We start from the raw sequence: 15,243 nt of genomic DNA on the forward strand, positions 1-15,243 counted from the left end.
AAAACGTAATATATATGTCCCCATTACATAGGCAGTATGGACACGTGTGCTTATGTGTTCTTTTCTCGTAGACTTTCATTTGACCCGTTAACAACTTATGGTTATCATTCGCCGCAAGACGCGCCTTAATATTTAGAACTTACGCGAAATGTCATCGTGGATTCTATCTGTTGTGCATGCCTTCGCCGTAGTTCGTATAATTCGATTGCATGTGCATTGCGAATTGTGTAGTAGTTTCTGGAAACAACGCGGGCACCCGGGGAGTTTCATATCTCTCCCTGTGAAACTGTCTTGCCTGATATTTCTGTGCGCCCAAGGCTGTCAAAATGATTACATAGTTTTTATCAATGTATTTTGTCATCGCACGTCTGGTTAGGGCGACTTTGTCAGCCTCCATAATTTCTTTCAAGCCACAACCGTATCAGCGTTACCAGTGCGAAAAGAGAACACCCTGATGGGTATAAACATTTTTACGGTGTACATATAAGGCGACTAACTGGGCTGTACGCGCGTACGGACGACGAAGCTGTAGTCACGTAGTTGTGTATATCGCTCGCGATTTCAAGTAAAATCTAGGCGCTTGATATTTTTATAAGCTCATCCACGTTTTTCATGTTTCTATCGCACATCTCTGTATGATGTGTGCGGTTAACTGCACTGTAAACAAAAAAACACCCAGATGGGCGTTTTTTGCTTGTCCTCTAGCGCATTCCCTTTTGTACATCTTTTTGCCCCAATTGAAAGGGCGTACGATAAAACTCCCATTGACGTGGGCATTAATTGGGCACACAACTGGGGTAGCGTAATACGCCCACTTCACCCCCCCCCTATTTGACTGGGAGGTACAATGGGAGTATTGTGAAGGAATTAAAGGCATTTTAGTTTAGGTGCGGCAAGCTCGTAGCGAAATGCATGGTGGCGCGGGTCACGCGCTTACGCAGTACCAGACGGAACACCGCAGGCCGAAATGTCGAACGCCGGCGATCAAGGCTCAAGGGAACTCGGCCGTCCGTGAGCTGCCACCCGAGCAGGCGTCGCACCTGCTTGGAGCGAACGCCGGCGTCCGACACCTTGGCCTGCGGTGTTCCGTCTGCTGCTGCATAGGCGCGGCGTACCGCCACGAAGCATTTCGCCGCGGGCTCGCCCCACGTGGTCCAATCGACGGCACAGCGCCACCGCTGAATCGACCAAGTCACGCGCACACGTGGTCCAATGGCGAATGAACCCGCCACCGCACGTCTTCATTTTTTTTCCCTTTCGCTGATCACAGAGCCCCTCTTTGCAAAGCTTTTATACAGTCGTCCTAGCTTATCGGCAGTGCCTCCGAGGCCAGCAAACGCCTTCGAGAGCAGTTGCTACTTGCTGAAAGGAAAAATGCACGAGACACACACTGACAGTGAAGAAAATTTATTTTACACCAAATGTAAGAAATATAATATGTTCACTTCCGGGCTCAAAATAAAGCACATTTCTGCCCCAGTAAAACAATTGTCTGGATTTTAAGAAAGAGCACTGTACATTGTAAGCATGCCAGTTGCTAGTATTCTACATGTCCTAATACAATGGAATTAGTAAATGAAAGAAATGCTAAGAAATCTTATCTCGTTTCATACTGAACTGTAACTACAGAGCCATGTGTTTGAACTGTTACTTTGTACTAACACTCCACACTTTTGCACAGAGTATATATTGAGCTCGCTTGACTAAGAGTAAAACTTCATTTGGCCTAGTTGGTACATAATTCTGAACGTAAAACTTACAGCGCAAACACCTAAGACGAACCGCAAAAGGCAGATGCGACACACGCTGGCGCTAACTGACAACTTCTTTATTTCTTCGTCGTCAATGCATATATATGCCCTAGGCCGCACAACTGCACAGGCGCATACATTACATTACAGAGATCTCCCAAATTATCACATATGCAAACGTAGGAACTCATTCAGATGGGTGCAGGTACAAAGCTATGTCACTGATGCAATTATCATTTTGCCTTTTTATGTGGTAGGCCTCTAAGGCAAGCCGCGCAAGCTCATTCATGCTTTTGCCAAGAATCGACGTCCCATCAAGTCGTGCCTCACAATTTTTGCAAGAGTTTATATGCGCAACAATGTGCACTCTTCTATCTACATTTTTGTTTACTTTTTGTGCATGTTCCCTGCACGGTCCCTTAAACACATAAGGTATCTATCAACTCAAGAAAATTGCTTGCAGGCATAGTGTTCCTTTGGCGTTTTCTGCACCGAACAAGCTTTTAAAGCTATGCTCCCGCACCGGCAGAGGAGGACGCCAAATTCGGCATGATGCTTCATACGTGTTGTGCGCGGTCGGCGTGGTTTATACCATTCACTCTCATGTGGTAAGACATAGCTTGGCTAGATAGGGCATTGCGTCAATGAGTGACTCAGGGAACATGCGCAACAAGTAAACAAAAATGTAGACAGAGGAGCGCACCTTGGTGCGCATATAAACTCTTGCAACAATTGTGAGGCACAACTTGATTAGACGTCGATTCTTGGCAAAAGCAAGAATGAGCATGTGCGGCTTGCCTTAGAGGCTTACCACAAGAAAGGCAGGGCGATAATTGCATTAGTAAGATATCTTTGTCCCTGCATCCGTCTGAATTTGACTTCCTACGCTTGCGTATGTGGTAATTTGACAGATCTCTGTAATGTAATCTGAGTGCCTGCGCGGTAGTGTGGCCTAGGGTTTATATTGCATCGACGACGAAGAAATAAAGAAGTTGTTAGCACCAGTGTGTGTCGTATCTTCCTTTTGTGGTTCGTCTTAGGTGTCTGTGCTGTAAGTTTAAGTTGCTTGACTAAGCCATTCCTAATTAACAGTGGCTGGTATAATCAGGCCGATCAGTGGTATTTTGCATGGACTAGCACACAAATATGATAAATGTCAAAGTACTAAATTAAGAAATTGGGACTCATCACACAAACAAGCTACATAATTTAGTGCTGGATTTCTGAGCAAGCTATCAAAACTTATTGTATTTTACGAACCAGAACCCACCTTCTGATTATGACACATGCCATAGCGAGTAACCCCGAATTAATTTGGACAACCTGGGGTTCTTTAACATGCACCTGTCTAAGTGCACGGGTGCTTTTGCATTTCGCTCCCACTGAAATGCGGTTTTGTTTAAGACTACATTTACGAAAGTTCCAAACACGATCCCCCCTATATTTTTACAATGGGTGCTCTTTAAATGGAACCTCAAGGTGCCAGGGAAATTGGTTCCATTTACCAGGCATTATATTTACTGAGAGACGTTGCAGAGAGCCAACCAATTATCAGGATGGTGTCCTATTTAAGCGGCAGTTTCGAAGCGATTTTCGTTTATCGAGATTCCACTGTAGTCCATAATAGTGGATGAGTTGTGTTCTGCATGGACACATTAGCATGGCTACCATGTTTAGTTGAATATTGTGCAAGCAGCAACATTTCACTGTACCCAGTGCAATATATAAAGCCAGCAATGTAACATGTTCCAAATGCAGCCACGAAGTACCTTCCCTGATCATATCCAATAGCAGCATCTTTAGACGAAATTAGTCATGCTTTCTCCCGTTTAAGTGCCTTGTTTTCAGAAATCAAATCCTCCTTATCACATTGACCTCCAATTGTGTCATTCCCCGAGCTGAGGTCATTTGAGATTGCATTTAATTGCCCTTCAAATAGCATATTGGTCTTATTTAAAAAGCACATGGCATCACAGTGACCACCTAGGCATAGAATTCGAGCTGCAACACAGTAGCAAACATTCTGAGGTAGAAGCCTAACTATTCTTTTGAATTTGGATGCATGCTCAAAACACTGCTATGCAATTGCAGACAGGGCTGATAGTGTAGCAACCAGGACAGATTTAACGGACATAAAGGAGCAAAATTGTGTGAGCTCCGAATTATTATTCTCTCTGAGGAACCATGCTGTCCAATTATAAAACGGGGATCAAAATAAAGTAATTGGATAGCAAATCTGCATTTCATTAAGTAAATAAAATACTGTTCATGCTACCTTCCGGGTGCACACTACATTCCCTTTCCTTGAATGTGAATTTGCTACCTTTCCATGGGTTGCCCAATGTATAGGTGCATTGTTGGTCAAGGGTGGTGGAGTGGATATAGGTCTCAGGCTAGAGGAAATATTTCGAGAATGAGACTTGCCAGGTTGAACAACGAATGTCTCAGGCTGGAGCCATTTGGTTCTCTTGCAAAGATGTTGCCTCCAGCTTGGGACTTCCTTTGTTGGACAACTGTTGATGACTAATTTCGCCATCTTTTCATTTACCCTTGTCTTATTCAACCTATTGCTCCACGCAGGAGCTGCACTTTCTTTAAAAAAATGTATTAATGAGCTCAAAGGCTTTGTGCATGGCTGCATCCCCAAGTGCAAAAAAATTTGTTTTCAATGAATGACAGAGTTGGTACCTTTCTTGAGAATCCAATAGGAAGAACCAAAAATTAAGCTAACAGACTGGTTATGACGACAAGTAAACATGAATTGATGTGGAGTGCCATTTCTTCATTTTGCACCAGGCTTGGGGCCAGCCAGACTTCTTCCTAAAATTGAGAAAATTTTTGTAATGAAATACACATTAAGAGCATTTTCTTCATAATCTGAAAATGTAAAAAACATGGTTATTTGGTTATTCATATTTAGTTGGGAACAGTGCGAAGGACACTGACGAAGGAAGGGCTTATGCAGTAATGCCACATAGTGCTGGCTGAGAACAGTTTCAATTTTAGAACAGACAAACAGTTAAGTACTTTGGTATGCTTCCTAAAAGCCATAAAAAACCAAAGCAGGAAGCAGTTGTACAAATTAATGTATGTGCATCTGATCATCGGTTCGCAGACATGTATGCCATTTGCTTGTCAGTTAACAAAACATGTGTTACACTGAAACATTTCTCCTACAATTTGGCAATTCTGTGGGCTTTCATTATTGCTCGGGTCAGTTGGTTTATGTTGTTACTGCTACTAGTGTACGGTGAAGCATAATGTATATGGGCAAGTGCTACTGACAACTATGAACATTGGCAAATTTTGCTGCACCAGGATAACGCATGCATTGTCCCGCTGCAGCGAAACTTTCCAGTAAACATTCACAGTTGTCTGTAGCACTTTCCCATCTGTCTCGCCTCACACTGTTCCATCTATAGCGCTTCACCATACTGTAATATGCACCACCGACACAAAATTCTACCCTTCTGAAGTTCTTACTGCTACTTCGCACTCGTCACATTCAGGCCGCCAGGCGTACTGAGCCCAATGTAGTATAACTGCATAGACTGGCAGCTCCTGTCATGGACTTATTCTGGTGTAATGGCACCACAGAAGCAAACGAAGACAAAGACATGCAGGACACAAGAGCCTAACCTCAACTCTCGCTTTAATAAGAAAACAGACATCATATACATCACATAGTGACAGGAAGTGATGTCATTAATTCAAAAAACAAATTCTTTGTGCAATGTAACTGAGAATGACTGATGCATTTGTCCTTTTCGTGCTAATCTGCCAAAGCTTAATTATCTTATGTACATCTGCTCATAATTTCTGGCTACGAGTTTTGATGAACACAGGAACGAACCAATCTATTTTGCAGTGCATCACTATGTGCGAATCAGAGTTATTCCACACAAACTTCATTAGCCGCAATCTCAAATTAATACAATGTGTGTATGCAATGCAAGCATGACTGGATGGGAATGGCTGACTGTACATAACCTCCGTTGCACAGTGCACCGCCTGCAAATTGTGCTGCACGCAACAAATTAATTTGTTTTCCTGGCTTGTCTTTTTTTCTCATCAGAGCAAATCTCTCATCACGTTTCATGCAGAAAAAAAATTTTTCCCGTAGAGACCAGCCACACAATTATCCATGAAAATTGCAAATGCATACGAAACAACTGCAACCACGTTTTTACTTCATCTCATTCATTATATTCCATATTCATGCCTAATTTAGTTGCGCAAATCATTGTTTTCTCAGGCCCTTGTTAGGAGAGTTTTGTGCTGTAATAAAAGGCAGAAGCCAAAAAAAGGAAAAGGTTGGTTGTGGTTGAAGCACAATATGCATCTAGTGAGCTAGGCCGCAAGCGTTGTGTAGTCTGCTGCCATCATAAGGCCGTGCCTACATTGGACAGATGGGATGCTCTATTAATGCGAAATCAGGGAAATTGAGGGAGTATGAGTCATCCGTGTGAAACAATCCTCCATCACACAATGTCAAATACTGCAAAGAATGTGACTGCGGTCCTGTGTTCCACAAAACTTGCGTTGTAGCCAGGTATTACGACCTGACAACATGCAAGGTAATTGTGGCTTGCAACATTTAAAAAGAATGACGAATGTATCAGTGATCCATTAGTTGCACTGCATAAAGAATTTCTTTTAATAGATATCATCGCATCATGTCTCCACCTGTTATTAAATATTGCCTGTTTCCTTATGTTAAAGCTTGAAGTGAGATCCGGTGCTTGTGTCATGTGCGTACATATCTTTGTTTACTTTTTGTGGTGTCATTACACCAGAATTTATATAACCAAATGGCCACACACTGCTTTTGTCACGTTATAGTGGTGCTTGCAAAGCCTCCCAAACAGCAGCCTATTTGGTCAAAACATGCTTTTGTACATATGCTCTTGCAAATAGAATAGCTATCAAGAAGGTAACAAGAATCAAGAGCATTAAGTTAAATCCACTGCAATGCTTTACTTTTTTGCCTTTATTCCTTACACCTAAGTGGATAAGAAAGAGTGTGAATGTTACAGAAATGCACTAAATAAGTTGTTGAAATTATGCAAAAAAATGTTAACGCAACTAAGCATAGATTTATGTGCAATAATAGACACCAGTCTCAGTTTCTTTCCTTCTGACACAAACATAGTATATCTTATTCCTTTGGCATGAAGGAAAGCATATGTAGACCAGACAAGCTTATATTTGAATGAGAGCCTTCACGATTAAGCACCACTATAATGTGACCATAACAGTACATACACTGTAAACAGTGCAGATGACAGCCCAAATTTCATAACTGCAACATGTTAGCGAAAGCAGCAACCATTAACCCAGAAACTAATCAAATCCCACAAAATAACAACAAGAAAAAAAAATATTAACGTGTCAGCGCTGCACCTGTTCTCTGAAGTTACAGAAAAGTGGTATGCTTGTTAACAAACCTGAAACCACGCCACATTTGTATCTTACCACCCCCTGCCTCTTTATGTGCTTTCGTGCCTTTGACAAGGCATTACTGGATATTTATTTGCTTGTCTGTTCCAAAAACACATCAATTATTAGTCAGTGCACAGTGCACCATGCAATTTATCCATGTGGACTCACTTTGTGTCCTTAGCACTGCTCTCACCTATTCAGTACTAAGGATTGCAAAAAGACTTGTTCTACTTAAATCTACATGCCTTAATATGTGGGTTCTGCAGTTGAAATAGGGTAATTATAAGTAAAATGCATGACATGTTCTGATGAACTTTGTTTTCATAATCTAATTGTTTATTTGGGCACATAACCAGTCAGATCATTTGTACTAAAACAAGAAAACAAATTCAACACACTGGTTTATACTGGTTGGTGCTCTATTGACTTTAGTACACACATTGAACAAACGACAGGCAGTGAGAAATACCAACAACCACTAACTTCCACACGGCGTTATTGGTCACATGTGCACGATATAGCTACAAAAACCCAAACGAAAGTAGACAAAGAAAAAAGTACATTTTAACAGAAAAAGAACAAGACAAAAAAAACTTCTTTTGGAAGCCAAGTAAAAATCAAGGTGTAAATGACAGCTATAGTTTGGCAAGCACACATGTAGTTACTTTGCTCAGTCCCTCGATATCCCAATTTCTTGTTTGACATCAACACCAACGGGACATCTACGCATATCTATTGCACATGCCATTTTTGCTCGCTCCAAAATCCTTTCGTGGTTATTCATTTAGTACCTGCTTCGCCTGTACTGGCATTGCAGGGGGGGGGGGGGGGGTATACATTTTGTGTAATGTAACTTACATTCAAATCAAGCACACAAAGCAGGGAGGGAATTATCTTTGAAAACTATGCAAACAATTGCAGGCTGAGAAACCTTGCAGTCCCTTTGGTCCAAGGAAAAAACAATGTGAGGCATCACCTATAAGTAAAAGGAAATTAATAAACCTTTTTAGTGTAATCTCTTTCTTGTGAGGTATGATGATAGCCTGATATGAATTTCTCTATCTCTACATGTTTGGAACGGTATATGCTTGAAATAATTTTAACTGAAGAGATTTCCCAGTCTTTTAAATCCTGCCATTGCAGCTTACCCTTACTCTCAGTAATACAAAGCCTTTTAGTATGACTTCCTATTACAAATCTAACTGCCATATTTTGAACATTTTCAAGCAGACCAGCTGACTCAATATTATGGGGATTCTAGCAAACATGTACTTATTTGATTAGTGAATGCACATAAGCAAAATACAGCTGTTCTTTGAGGTTTTCGGGAAGCCAACAAAATGTGTATGGGTGGACACACGACAGCTACTACACCAATAAGCATCGTGGCCAACCAAAATTAAGTTTATTCCTACATGGGCGGGCGCGGCGGAGTGTGAGCAGACAATGGTCGGCTTTTTCTGGAGTCATATACAAAGGAACCCCAACATAACGAATGCACTAAAATCAGCAATTTGGTTTGTTGTACTCAGATTCGACCGTTTAGTCAAATAAGTACATTTGCAAATGGATTGTTTTCCCACGGAAAGGGCCGCAGTCAGAAAACACAAATCTGAATGAGAAAAACATTTTGAATTTGAGAGTCAGCGACCAAAGATACGGTTTCACGGTGTGTTAACGATACCTTCACATAGGTAGCATGAAGCAAACCCAGCCTTGCTTTCGCATCCACCCTGTCTTCTTTGATACTGCCACACACAGTGGAACGACACTATCATGAAAAGTGCTGGCAGTGGAGGCGAATGCTTTGTCTGTCTCAAACTTCAATGCATCTCTGAAACTACAGATTATGCAACCCCGTGTACTAAACACGTGGGAAGACTGTGCACATAGTACCACGCCATATCAGCACGTCTAGTCTTTCCACACGCAGCAGATCACCTCTAGAACAGGGTGTGCAGGCTGCAGATGTGCTCAGCTGCGCTCACAGCCATGGCGCTAGAAAAGAAGACGCACGGACTGGGCCCTTCTAAGGGCCCCCTTAAAAGCTCAGTTTGTCATTTTTTGTTTCTATAATAGGCTAGTGATGAAAGTGAATTTGCTTCATGCCTATTAAGAAATGTTGTACACATGGTAGAAAAATTATGAAAGTAGAACATTTTATTACTTTTCACCCCTCTCAGTTGGAATATCGTACAAATGCATAAGCAGCCATTTTTGCCTTGCTTCATCTAAGATGTTTTTTTCATGCTAAAAGAAAGGCATGTGTTTAAAAAATAAGCTTGGTTGCAACATGTAAAGGAATTGTGTAATGTCAGAAGGGTTCCTGAAATCAAAATATATTTGTGATTTCTTTGCGACTGGAACACTCAAAAGGAAAACGACCTTTTAAACAGACTAAAACAAAGCCACAGCACATGCACCTATACTAAGCCAGGGACTGTATCAAGCTGATATGAGAAGACTTTCAAGAAAGAATCTTTCCCGGTTTGGTAAAATTCTTAAAACAATGGTTAATACCTGGCCCCACGCCTTAAATCTAGAAGGAATAAAGTTCTTAAGCTACTCTGTGTTCTTTCTTGAACCCAACAAATGTGCCTAGAAAAATGGGTCAAGTCTACATCTTGCCGCATCTGTGGCAAGGTGTGAACAAAAAACTCGCTTTAGCTGGCTGCAGTGCTCCCTGCGATGAATATTCACGGAGCAAATTGCTACCCCAGTGTGACTGTGCACCCAAGAAAACAAAATGTGGTAGATTACATCAATGCAAATGGAAAAATCTTTAGTCCATGCTTGCTGGCAACCTGTGTCTGTATTGGCCTCTAGGAGAATTGTGGCCCCCACGTGCTGGAATATTTCCGTGGCATAGAAAACATTGTGTGATACCAGCTATCAAGTGCTACCATCAAGTAGCTACCAGCTACCAGCTATCAAGCTATCAAAAGAGCTATAGGCAATTTTGCTGCAATAACAGTACTGTATTTATAGCATTCGTTGTGGGGAGTGCAGCTTGCCCCCTTTTACCGGAGTTCTTGCTGAACGGCGATTTATTATCAGTTTGTTATATGTGGAACTTGAACAGCTTATATTTTTGTCTCCTCAATCCACACTTCTGCTGCACTTCTGCCAGCATCTCTACACAGGGTGTCTTGACTGAGGTCATACCAAGTAAGCACGCTACAAGCCTTGTGTGCATCGTTTTCATGACTCTTTCGATGACCAAATTTCATTTTCAGTGACTTTATCAACTAAGTATCTAGCGGCAGCTTGAACATGGGTACTCATGAGAACTCGCACCAGGCTTGGTCAAATACGTCCAGCACTGCAGCACTGAGTAGTGAACCATGCTGTAAGAGTTGGCAACTAAATTGCCACCTTGTGATTGAAACTTTTCACCCTTACAATCAAGGCTTCAATTGCCCAGCCAGCGAGCTGCAGCAAAGGTGTGAACTATAGTCATCTGATGTCACATTCTATGTCATAGCGATAGCAGGTGATCCCTCCAGTGGTGGCATTCAAGGCCAACAGGCATCCCTTTCTATGCACGTGCTTGTGTAGGACTGGGGAGATGGTGCCAGTTTGTTCTTCAGCATTAACACTGTTCACGCTGTATCAGGAACACATTTTCTTACTCAGTGCAATAGCCCTTGAACCTACATAATTGCCAATGAGTCCTTTGTCGACCAACCTTTCCTTTGCCATGTCATTTGCTTCTGCCTTGATGTCACAGCAACTTCAGCTATATGAAGCAATGATGGTGTTTGAGTACCCACACAGCCTTGCAGCTTTCCAACCTGAACATTGCTTCATTAAAAGCTGACATGATTTGGTCTCAGCAGACAGATCAGAGTTAAAAAGAAGCCTTAAACTTCTTTCAAAGTCATTCTAACCTTGTCAATAATCCCGTGCCTTTTGATGTGTTATTCAGCATTGTCCAAAGCAAGTCGGCTCTTAAAAATCAAAATAACAACTTTGTGAGGCCACCTACTAGGCTACCACTGTCTCTTCAGCCAGCCTGAAGTGTCTTGCAGCCATCAAAGCTGGAGTGCAAAAAAAACGACAAAGAAAAGTGTGGCAGACAAAATGCTCATGGAAATCCATATGTTTATGGACTGTTACACTGACTGAAAAAGATGGTGGCTTCCCAATACAGTCTTGATGTACGTAGCTGTTTCAGTCACGAATAAACAGCCAGTTCCGCAGTCCTGCACAAGCACAGTGTACAGATGCCCATGGATAAAAATTTGTTGTGTGTGTATGTGGTACAGTGTACCACATTTCATGTTCCTGAGGCTGCAGTACACTGGGAAGACTGGTTGCAACTTCAATAGTAGGCCCTTAGAGTATTGCAGCCTTTTGTTCATATTTTGCTGGAGATTGTATCAAATGTGAATGCAAACTGTTTTGCAGGACACGTCAGTTCAGTTCAAGCAATTAGACAGAGTAACCCAAGAAATAGTTTAAGCCTCGAAAAGGTCTTAATACAGTCCCTAGTTTAGTACAGGTTTTCGCCTGATGTTTTGGCTTCTTCTACGGTATAATGCTGTTGCTTGCTAGGTACTGGTGGTGTGATGTGCACACTCTCTTGTGTTGCAATAACGACAACTTATAAAAAACATTTTCCTTCCTAACAAACATTTGGATACAGTGCCTGTGAGCTCATCTTTTAACCTGTTTTTCATTTGATGTGTGCATTTACATTGAACGTAAACTAGAAAATATCAGTACTGAGAATCACAAAAGAACACACCTGTGTAACGATTCTGCCGAGATCGTTGGAGTGGTCCAGCCACATGATGCAACGCAGGTAGAAAGGCCTCCTGAGTTAAAGCAAAATAACAATCGTTGTAAGATGCGAATAAAAAATTTTATTCTGTGAGGCTTTCGGCATGTATACTAATTACCACATTTGTATGTAAAATAGTTTTGCATAATAGCTGAGCAAGGTTAACGTCTCGTCCTGTGACTGTCAGCCAATGCTACTCATGGCAATGGTGGCAAATATGGCACATCCTTTCAAATGGAACTTTTGTGGGTTACATGAATTTAAAAGAACTTAGGTTTACATAATCATAACACCTGTGGTTAGAAGGATGTCTTGCATGCAGCACCAATGCCACAAGTGGCACTGCTTAACACTTCCAGGGCCAGACTTAGTACATAAACAATACAAATGTGCAACAATGTTAACAGGTGGTTAGCTGCTGCTATAACTCAAAGATTGCATGCATCATGTAGATGTGAATGCAGCTTCCATCAGGAGCGAGTTGCCCTTTAGTGCACTTCACTTCTCTTCCTCTTTTGTCTTCATTGCATGTTGGTGCCATATGGTAATAATGAACAAAAATTAAGCACTTCAGTTCCCATTCTTGTTTTACTACATGCTGTAAAGTCATCTAAGTGCGCTTAATACTCTTAAGAATGTACTTTAGCCATTTTGTCAATATTTTTCGCTTGGCTTCACTACACCTTAATGTAGTGCAAATTCTAGACAATGCTTACAAAAAACCTACTCCACACAATAACACCTCCAATTAAGAGTACACAGTCTATGGCTTCGAGATGTGTACATACATACTTTATACATGGTTACAATGAAAATATAAGTGGCTGTTCTAATACGCACACTTAGCATACTGCATAACAGTCACCTGGTTCCAAAATGGCTTTTTGTTATCACACATAGGACGGCCACAACTATAAATTTAATTCTGGTAGTAACTTAAGCCACGGCCAAAACCTTCATAGTGCAATCAATGAAAATTTTCGGATTTAGAGCAGTTAGACATAAACAGGGCAAGTAGTTTTAAAGTGTTAAATAATGAACTGTTATGGAATATGGCGGTAGAAGGCCATGCGCCTGAAACATAGGTACTGTTTATCATATAAGCACATTCTTATATTTTTGCTTACTTTCCTAGGGATTGCATCAAACAGTTTGCTTGTGTAAATTTTGCTACATGGCTGTATCGTATTAGCCCTTATCTTTTCACATTTGGCTTACTGCAGCTTTATGCACATGCATAAAGCTACAACTGCTACCACTTTCTACACTACTACCTACTACCTACACTACTACCTTCAGCTGAAGGCCAAGCACTATGCTGTCCAACATACATGCATTTAACAACACCGAACAGTAGACAGAGAATGAGCAACTCTTTTAAAAAGTGCAGTTCTTTGGAGACACATTGATATATATCTGGAAAACAGAGATTTGTGCTAAAATTATAACTTAATATAATTGGTACTGAGCATAATGCATCTTGCAATAAACTTGCATTTACCGGACACCACTATACACACTGCGACCTCTGCAGCTTCTCCACAATCTGGCACAATGTGCTCAAGCTGCCTGTAAACCCTGGAAGGGGTCTATGATAGTTTAAGAAGCCTAGCAAACATGAGAAGGACCTAAAATGAAGGTCAGAGAAGCAAAGCAAATTTTTAACCATTCCTCTCTATGTTGCTATGAATGTCAAGGTTCCAGCAAATGATGTGTTTGAACTGTGTTTTTAATCGTGCAATACTAGAGAGCACATTTTTGGAATAATAATGTGACAGAGAAGAATGACAGAAACTAACTTAATGAATATTTTTCTAAACTAGCATGAGGTTTTCGTCATTATGCTGATGCACACACCTGCATACCTCTACTGTGAAGTCTTGTTTCAGTTTATTTTATTGTCACATAGTAATTTACACCATACACTTGTCCTGAAATACATCACGTTGGGCTCCTTCAGTATTTTTTTCTTACTGGAAACACACATGCCTATACAGGGCCAGCACTCAATACATGCAAGACTGCCACGGGAATGGCCACTCGAGGTCGACTGTTAGTACATCGCAAAAGACGAGGACTGAAGGAAGAACACAACACAGGCGCTGTCACACAGAAACATACTCAAGGCACTTTGCGAGATTCTCAGGCTTCTTTCATGCTCTAAAAACACATTATGTAGCACATATTGAGCCACAGATAGCTGTACTGGGAAATTTTCACGTTGCTCTACAATTTTATAATTGAGACTTTTTATCTAATTACATTTGAGAAGTTGATTAATTGATTAAGACTAATTAGGTAATTAGGCGAAATGCAGCAAATCCAAGTATTTCCAAGAGACAGGAAACAACATTACATAGGTTCTGTGCAGCTAGGTGGCATATTCATATTTTTAAAAGTTTGCTAAAGTTACGTGGGATAACCTGCATACCTCCTATGGAACAGGTGTCACACCAATCACTCTAAGTAATGCCGCTAAACCAGCCATTGCGCTCAAAACATACAGGGTAAAAAAGCAAACTCTAGGTAAGAGCATACCAAGGCCTCTATTGCTGAAAAGGGAAACTGATGGGAGGCGCCCGATCTCCGGCCATGAAGCTGCTTCATCCTCACAGTTGGCAATGAAACGACCTCAGCCGCAGTCCTGAAATAAAAATGAAAAATTTGACACTACAGTGATCACACAGAACACAAAAAAGCTGGTCACAAGCTTATCTTGGAGAACATCTGCTGCTACATTAGGTTTTGTATATTCGTCAGCTTATTGTTAAACTAAGCTTGCCAATATTTTATATCTTAATGGCTTTGCTCTTTACAAACCAATACCTTTGCCCAACTCATGCACATATGCACTACTTAAGCTATGAGATGTTTACTGATCCCTTATAATGAATGGCTTCTAAGACAAATTATTTCACGTAAAAGGATGCATAACTTATGAGTGTTACTGACATTGAATACTAAGGTAGTGCCTTCTTTTATAGACAATGGCGGACTTGAAGCACATTTTTCTCACAGATACAGGTTACAGGTTGATCGGTCTGCCTTTCTTTTTTTCACCAGCAACAGAAATTTTGTTATTAATACTCGTGCAATATAGGATGACGCTGTGATGTGTGATATGATCCTGAGTTGAAAAGCGCAACTTCTTTGTGTGAATTTGGCACCTAGGATTCAATACTAAATATCTGTACCCAATACGCAATGGCACAGCAGCAAAGTAATTAAACATTAAACAAGTTCAGGTATCCAGAGCACAGCGCC

General features: G+C 41.1%; 1 long non-coding RNA gene across 1 annotated transcript; it reads right to left on the reverse strand.

Moving 5' to 3' along the window:
* Positions 1 to 3,100: 3,100 nt before the first annotated feature.
* LOC140212902 (uncharacterized) lies at positions 3,101 to 14,848 on the reverse strand. Its single transcript, XR_011889876.1, has 3 exons — positions 14,518 to 14,848; positions 11,944 to 12,013; positions 3,101 to 4,571 (listed from the first exon to the last, which is right to left on the reverse strand). It is a non-coding gene; the product is annotated as an uncharacterized lncRNA (long non-coding RNA).
* Positions 14,849 to 15,243: the final 395 nt, after the last annotated feature.

The sequence above is a fragment of the Dermacentor andersoni genome, chromosome 8 (assembly GCF_023375885.2).
Source record: "Dermacentor andersoni chromosome 8, qqDerAnde1_hic_scaffold, whole genome shotgun sequence".
Classification (NCBI taxonomy): Eukaryota; Metazoa; Arthropoda; class Arachnida; order Ixodida; family Ixodidae; genus Dermacentor; species Dermacentor andersoni.